Source organism: Cibotium barometz, chromosome 53 (assembly GCF_041138505.1).
Source record: "Cibotium barometz isolate CiBa-2024 chromosome 53, ASM4113850v1, whole genome shotgun sequence".
Classification (NCBI taxonomy): domain Eukaryota; kingdom Viridiplantae; phylum Streptophyta; class Polypodiopsida; order Cyatheales; family Cibotiaceae; genus Cibotium; species Cibotium barometz.
This window is the reverse complement of record NC_141098.1, coordinates 32421024-32430366: the sequence shown is the minus strand read 5'-3', so window position 1 is coordinate 32430366 and position 9343 is coordinate 32421024.

Below are 9343 nucleotides of genomic sequence, written 5' to 3'. Positions count from 1 at the left end.
GCTAGTAATTTCCCTACCTAACATGGTAACATGACCTTCTAACTTGTCATGTTGCTCCTTCATAACCTCAATACTCCTTTTGTAATAACTAACATGAGGCACAGAAACTTCCTTTGGATAGTTAGATAGGGTTTTGAGGTTTTGATTACACACAGGTAGTTAGCTCTCTTTCCTTGGCAATTATGATTTTGAGTGATATAGACTAGTTAGATAGGGTTTTGATTACACATAGGTAGTTAGCTCTCTTTCCTTGGCAATTATGATTTTGAGTGATATAGACTAGAAGTTGTCAATGGTCAATCTGACGGACAAGATAGTCATTTACTAATTGAAAACAGATTTGTCAATGCCTAAGCCCAATGGGTTTGAAACTCACATTCTCATAGACTGATCAGATAACACAAAAAAACCCAAATTCTCACTCTCACTCGCTCGCTCAGACAGTACACAATGAATAATATCTAGACACTCTGTATTAATGTGCTTTTCAAACTTGTACAATTCTACTATGTTTGTCTCCTTACTCCTATCTACTTTCTACTTTATTACGTAAAAAAGATTCTCTTTCTTGTCCCATCGTTGGCCTTTCTGTTATTACAAGAACATTCTATTTTACAAAGACTGTTACAAGAAAATACATATGATTACAATGTATGTGCATGTGCACGGCCATCTACTATCGGCCTGTGTCCTCGATGGCCAATTCTTTAGGTCCCACCATTCCGTAGCTTCTATCGGATAGCCAACACTTGGCATGCCTGGTGGCTTTATGCTAGCAGAGCCTTAGAGGCTGACCGAAACGATTGATGGATGGGTGGGGCTGGCATAGTGCTGTGTGACTGAAGCCACCATTTATTCTTCTACCCCATGCCTTTTTGCTATTTGGGGATCACATCCTAAGCTTGCATTATTTTCATGGGGCTATATTGTATCAAAAACCCTCTCTGTATTAGCATGTTTGGCTTGATAATTCAAAGAATTCATGAAAGAATAATTTGGTAGATATTTGTATCTACTTGTTGCATTCCAGTTGCTTTGCAGCATATTTTTGTCTTCATCTTGGATGTCTGGTTCAACTTCGAATGAATCTTTCCCTATAGGAGCTGTGCACCATCATTTTGGATCTAATGATGAGGATCCATGGGTTTGGGATGATTTTTCCTCTGGTTTATATTTTCTGAGAAATTCATCCAGCTTGTAGGGGTTTACAGGTAGGTCTCATCCTTTCTCAACATGTTATTGTTTGAGTTTAGAAAGGGTGTAGTTAGCATACTCCAAATTTTGCGCTCTCACCTTTAGATGTTCTGTTGCCTATGTGTTTGTTGTCTCTTCTTGGACTCTTATAGATTCACCAGCTCTATGAAGAATGTTGACTTGATTGTTTATAGCAGCTAATGATCTCATCTAGTGCTTAATTGTTTAGTAGCTCCTCATGCAGCTTCCATTGTTTGCTGTGTTTTTGCATGAGCTGTATTCTTACTCATTGCAGCTCCAGTTCTTCTTGACTTGCTTTGGACAGCATTGCATCTCTTAGCTGAACTTCTCTATGTAATTCTACCAATTTTTTCTTAGCTAATGCCGTTAGCAGTTCTGGTTTGTCGGCTTCTTTCTTGATGGCTGTCAGATTTTGTTGGGTTTCCTTGTCAATTTGGAGTTTTATTCTTTTGATTTGCGCAGAACTTTGTACGATAATGTAAAATTGTTGAGCTACCATGTGCCTAAGTGCGAAAAGATTGAGAATGAATACCAGCAAGTTAGTTCCTATGACTATCTAGACAACCTATCACATCCAAACAGGAATAACTTAACACAAGATGGAATGCAACATAGATAGAGACAAGTAGATAGAAAGCAAAAATGAGACAAGACACAATCCATTCCTGAATATTACAGTAGTGCAATGCCTTAGAAGAACTCCGCTCATGAACTGTGTGTACAACGATCCATACAGTGATGTCCTTCTACAGTCTCAGCTTGGTAGCCTAGATTCATGCACACACCTCTCTCTTGTTATCTGACTAATCCCCCTCTTTCCATTAGAACCACGGGTACTACCCATTTGCCCCCCCCCCCAAGAAGTTGTTAAAAGTTTGTTGCACAACGATTAGTGGCCATAGTCTAGGTGGCGGCCAAACAGGTTAGTTGGCTGCCAACACCTCACGGTGGACGCTGCGCAGCGAAGCTCACAATTGTGCAGTTTTTGAAATAAATTTGGTCTTGAATTTCCACTTGGTTCGGATCCTTCATTCAGATTCCTTACGGCTTGTTCCATACACCTTCTTTTGGTAACTCCTCTCTGTGGCTATGCCCCCTAAGATGAACTAGGATTGGGTGATCTGGGGCATACCGCGGCTCATAAGCTCTCTTCCTCTGCTCACTAAAGCATGCCCTATGCTAGTTCTTTTGTGACTTTCTGGAACTGCACTTCAATGGGCCTTGTGTCTAGATGGCTTGCCCTCACTCTGTGCATTACTTCCACCACCATTCCTACAATGAAGGCCTTGTGTTCATGATGTATGCATGTCAGCGGAAGAATCGGATGCTTGAGACTTTAACAATGGTGCTATTAAGCACATTACTTCACAAAAAAAATTATTCTAATCTCTAGAATCTGTCCCAAGTGCAAGAAACATCACATGTGTAAATGGGTCCTCATATCCTATCAAAGGAGTTGGTAGAGTTGTGCTCACTGCCTGTAAATGGGGATGCATTTACTCTTTCTAAAGTTTTATATGTGCCAGGCATTAAGAAGAACTTACTGTTAGTTTTAGCCTTAGACTTGTCAGGCTTGACGGTGAAATTTGTGGATGACAAATATACAGTTCAGGATAGAAATGATGGTGATTCTATCATTGCCTCAAGTACCTTGTTTCATGGCCTATACAAGATGGATGTATTTGAGAAGTTGCAACATGATGCTTGCTCAGCCTCTACAACTCATGCTATGAGTGATGCAAAATTATGGCATGCACGATTTGGCCATCTGAATTATGGCAGTTTGCTATGCCTATGATATGGTGTCTGAGTTGCCAACTCTTGAGACCCCTACTAAGCATGTATGTGAGGGGTGTATTCTTGGTAAAATGCATCGGGCATCATTTCCAAAGGATGTATCTATGAGAGATGTTAAGAAATTATAGCTTATACATAATGATGTATGTGGTCCTATGAGGACACCATCTATTGGGGGATATCTCTACTTTCTCACTTTTAGATATAGTTAGGTGTATCCATTAAAGCAAAATTCAGATATAGTTAGGTGTATCCATTAAAGCAAATTCGGAGGTTTTTATGTGCTCTAGGTACTTCATATCCATGGCTGAAAATGCATGTGAATATAAAGTTGACACCCTTCATTCAGATCGAGGGGGGAGTATATGTCCAAGGAATTTCGTGCATATATGGTTGGAAAAGGCATAAGGCATCAATGTGCAATGCCATACACACCTCAACAAAATGGTGTGGTTGAGAGGAAGAACATGTCTCTCATGGAGATGTCATGATGTATGGTAAGAAAGGCCAGACTTGTTGCAAAAGGGGTATGCTAATAGAAATGAAACCCACCAATAAGGATGCCGGGCATGGAAAGCTGTAGCCCAAATTGAATTGCTACAATAAACAAGCCTCCCTTGGGAAGAAACACTAAGGGCAAGCAAGACATTGAAAAACCATAAGCAACTAGCAAGGCCGAAGACTGGGAAGAAGAGCTGATAATGCAACCAAAGATCAAGGAATCAAGAAAGGTAGTAGAGATTCCCAACAGGTGAATGCAAAGTTGCATTCCTAGGTTGGTATTGTTCCATAATTCAAAATTTCACCCCCAAGTTGTGCAAGCTCTATAATGCTTCACATCAACATGCTTCAAGCAAGTAGGCTGAAGAGTCACTAAGGCTCAAAAAGCATCTACATCCATTTGGCCATGTCTAGATTGCAAGCTGGCCAAAAAGTCACCAAACATTTCAAAATGCTCAAAAATCATCTAGATCCATTTGACCATGTCTGGAAAGCCAATATAGTTCGCAGTTTACCAATGTACATGCCATACTAGGTGTCCTAAAGAAAGTAGATAAATAAGCATTAACAAACCAAGGCGTTGGATTTTTCATTAGAAGGAGCTTATACATGGGCACACCTTTAGCCCAATGCCCATGCATGTGATAGCTGTAATACACGCACATGCTTTATGTCTAGTAGGCACATCAATAGGCATCGATATCTAGTTCTGTTTCTGGATGGGGGGACTATGGCATGCATGCACAAACTTGGCCCATGATATGACCCATCACTTGGATGACCCCCATCGCTCAGCAAAAACCTTCAGTAACCTCTCATTTTGCATCATCACCCATTGATCAACATTGCCTCTAACCCCCTATCCCCAGTTCTCTCTCTAAAGCCAAATCCTTGGAGCCATAGAGGCCACCTAGCTCCATTGTACCTATGGGAAAAGTCCACAACTACATAAAAATCTCACGATCTTGACTCCCAAAGAAAAAGGATGTCATGTAAATGTCAAGGAAGTGGCAAAAGGGAGTTAAAGAAAGCAGTCAAGTTGGATAAATCTTCAAGTTGAAGGAGTAGGGCACACCTTCCACCCATTGCACATACATGTTGTCACACCTGCATATTTCATAATGGGCATCACTTTTTTTTCACATCATCATGCACGTACACATGCACGTACACATGCACGTACACATGCACTTGTAACTAACCTCATCATTCAATGCTAACCATCTAGGTGCATCTTTGGATGGGGGACCATGGCCTGGCCCATGTGGTATGACCCATTCCATGGGTAAACCATCAACCTTCTTGTAGGTACCTCCAAAGTGTTTTGAGGAGTATAATCTCTGCTTTGACTCTAATTCTCATCACAATCCAACCTCACCTTATAGGTACCTCCAAAGCACTTCAAGGAGTACAACCTCTATTTTGAATCTGATTCAGTATACTCTAACCTTGAATTGGCTCTACTGACATGAAGAAGCCCCATCTCTAGGAATCATTCTATGAGATCAGAGAATATTAAGACCACCATGTACCCATGCAAATCATTCCATGGTGGTCTTGGTGCTTATTCCACCACTTAATCAGGGCATGGGTAACTTCTACCAATAGTCTACATTTGAAGGGCCTAAGTCATTTCCACAATAGAAGAAGGCCTCACATGATAAAATTATACTTTGCATCTACCTTTCATGCCGTCTCTTGATGAGCTGCCTAACTAGGGCTACCTAAAGCTTATCCTATACCCTATTTGGTTGTAGATCGGTCTCAAAACATACCACTTAATCTTGCACGTATCCTGGACCATCCAAACCTTTTCACCCTAATAGTAGCTTTATCATGGATTTGGGTGATGTGAGGAAAACATCACCATTAGGAAGGGGCTATGTTAAAACCACTCTGTTAGTTAACGTGGCTTCACCCACTTGACCTACCATAAGGCATGTCAGGATTTTCCACACACAAGAGAATCAAAGTACCACAAGTGCTCACATAAATCAAGAATTAGTAATCAACTCCATACAAATAAAAGATTCAAACGTATTAAGCATGGATATAAAAATAAACATGAGATAAAACCATAGACTTGAAAATAGAACTTAGACGACATCACCATCAATAAAGGATTGGGTTAAATCTCCCCCTCATGCGTGCTGGCTCCTTGCACGACATGAGTATTTTAATCATGTATTACCAAAATAGTCCTTGAGCTAATGTGAAGCTTTTGCCAAAAATAGGGCTTTTTACTTTTTACCAATCCTTCTAGAGGATGGATGTTCACACACATCTAGTATGTACCAAAAATAATAGTGAAGCTCTAGTTCACAAGCAATGCACCCATGCACATCGGTGTACATAAATATTTGAGTATAAATATATGGCATGCGGCCAATAAAAAATAATGAAGTATAACTCATAAATGTCAAGGCGATGTAAATGCCCATGCACATGACAAAATCTGCCTGCGACCCCTTGTTCGGTGACCCTCACGCGTGTAACACCTTGTTCGGTGACCCTTGCACACTCATGCCTATGTGTGACACCTCGTTCAGTGACCCTTGCACAAGAACGACGCCTCATTTGGCATCCTCGTACTCATCACCTATACTCAACAAGTCAACATGTTAGGTGAGGCAATCAAACACCAATATCAACAACACTAGCATGGGCACACATGGCATCACCCAATCATAGCATACATAGTATAGACCCGCAAAGCATATGCCAATCACACTTACAATGTAGTATTTAATATGACATCACTCACGATACTAATTGAAAGCATGGCATAATGGTTGGATGGGCATCCCCAATAGACTATAGAGGGCCAATAATGTAACATCCCTCTTGCTTGGGTTAGGAATTGATCTCAATTGCGTGTTTGATAAGAGTGGATTAAGTTAAGACGTGCAAAAAAATTACTCGGGCATCCAACGAGCATCTTCTCTAGGATGGTTCTTGAAGGTCAAAACATTGCCAGTTCTTGTAGTAGTCTGCTCATGGTCAATAATTCAGGTACTAATTGCATCATCAACTAGCTCTCTTGAGGTTCTTCATAAACAAGATGAGTAGGGATTGGTCCTTTAAAGGGTCTCAATAGACTAATATGAAAGGAGTTATGAATCCTCCAATGGGATGGAAGATCTAGTCTATTATCTAGGTCATTGATTTTGTCTACTATCTGGAAAGGATCGTAGAATCTAGGTGCTTGTTTGACAATAGGATTCTTTTCTACACTCTTAAGCCTCCTCTTTTCTATCCTCAAAAGTACATGGTCTCCTTCTTCAAAAGTACTTTTCTTATTGGCCTGTTTTACATACTTTTCCTGAGCTTTCCTAATAGCCTCTTTAACTTGATCATGAATAGAGTTAAAGTCTCTTGTAAAGTCATCAGTAGCTTCTATAGTGCGGGAAAGACACCGTTTCCATACACTGTCTCAACGGTGCCTTTTTAGTGGCAGAGTGAGGAGTGTTATTGTAGGCAAATTAGAGAATATATAAATATTTATCTTATTGCCTAGGCTGCGATGAAACATAGGTTCTAAGAAGGTCTAGGATAGTACTATTGGTCACTTCAGTCTAGCCATTGGATTCAGGATGAAAAGCAGTAGAGAAATCTAATTTTGTGCCTAAGCCATAAAATTCCTTCCAGAGTCTACATACCTTGACTTTTGAATCAAGCTTCACAAATATTAGGGACTATTTAACATACACCTCCTCCTGTTGAGAATGCCCATTCAAAAAGGTAAACTTCACATCTATGTATATCACTCGGCCACTTCTCATGAGCACCCAAATCTAGTATCGTGGCCAATCTAGATGTTGAGGAAAATGTCTCTTCCCTTTGACTTGTGCAAAAAGCCCTTTGCCACCACAAGCCATGCCTCCTTGTACTTCTCCTACATGCTTCTACTATTGAGAATTAAAGTTGCAATGTGCAAACTTCTATTGTTGAGAAATGAAGAAGCATGCAATCCTGCAAGCTTCTACTATTTTCCAAAACAGAAATGCACAAGCCCAAGGTTTATCATTTGATGAAACTTTGAACTCAGTATCTCCTTTGTCTGCTAGATCTTCTCCTCATGGAAAAGTTCATTGAAATAAAGGACTACGATCATACGTACTCAAAGAAAATGTATAATTGTTGATGGGCTTTATAAAAAACCAATACTCATAAAATCTATGCCGATGTGCTCGTACAGTGCAAGGGGTTTATTTCAAGCATAAAATGCCTTCTAGACTCTAGTACATACCTTGACTTTTGAATCGAGCTTCACAAATATTAAGGACTATTTAACATACACCTCCTCCTTAAGAATTCCCATTCAAAAAGGCAGGCCTCACATCCATTTATATCACTCACCACTTCTCCATAAGCACCTAAATCTAGTACCGTGGCCAATCTATATGTGGGGCCAATGTATCTTCCCTCAACTTGTGCAAAAAGCCCTTCGCCCACAAGCCATGCCTTGTTGTGCTTCTCTAATGTACCATTAGATTTGTACCTAGCCTTCTAGTGCTGATGACCTTACATTTTTTTGGATGATCCACAAAATCCCTAGTGTAATGTCTCATAATGGAGTCATACTCACTTTTGCACGGCTTCTCCCTTTAGTTAGGATATGCTCGTGTTTCCTCCAAACTTGATGGCTCCTGCACCTTCATTATCTCAACCATCAAGGCCATATTGACAATGGAATCAATAAGGAGATCTTCTTGAGACACCTTGTCCCTAGATTGCGAGGCCCAAAAGGGCACCCAAATGACTTTTGGATGTCCTCGGGTTGTTTAGTGTAATATGGTCCTAGTCAGGTGATGTGCTCAGTTTGGTCCCCTTTGGACTAGTTGACCTACAATATAACCAGCCCTAGGTACTATATATAGATGGGTTCAATAGCCTCCTTTATCATATTGAGCATTGAGTTTAGATCTATCTTTATTACATTTTTAGTGCATGTCATCTTCCATCTATAGCCTCCTTTATCATATTGAGATCATTGAGTTTAGTGCATGACATCCTCCATCTAGTGTCTATCTAGATTTTCACCAAAGCTCCTTGTCGGAGTGTAGATGCTATCAGTTTATAATTCAATGGCCTCTTTTATCATATTGATATCATTGAGTTTAGATATGTCTTCTTTGCATTTTTAGTGCATGACATCCACCAGAGTGCATGCACTTAGCCCTTGCTACAATGTTACAACAACTTGAGCAATAGGGTACACAATCCTTCATGCACTAACAAAATATAGTAAATCCCATCATAATGCCTTGCCATAATCGCCAAGTTGAGCTAGCAAAATATAAACTTCCATCGTAATGCCTTGTCACATGATCGCCAAGTTGAGGTAGCAAAATATTAAAAAATAAAAAAATAAAAGAAGCTCAACAAATGATTTAAAAAAATGAGAAAAAAATGAAAGAAATCTCACTAGCCAAGGTTGTCTAAACCATATCACCCTTAGGACTAACTCAACTAGCCTTTCAATTCCTTCCAGAACCGTTGAAGTTTCTAGCTGAGTGTATCTACAAGGATATCACCAAGTAATATTACACCATATTTTCTTCACTAGATTCCACCCCTCCCATACCACCACATCTTCTAATTGATCCCAGGGACACAAAACAAGAAGCCTGGGAGTATGTTAACCACAATGACATCAATTACCAAAGGCGGACACACCAACATAAAGAGCAATAAGGAGAGCAATAAGAAGAGCAACAAGGAGATAGACTACAAAGTCCACAAACAACCAATGGTGGATGGGCCCGTGAGTCAAGGTGTTGTCTTTGTAGTTCCCAATTCAAGAATGTGTGGCAATGAAGAGCTTACA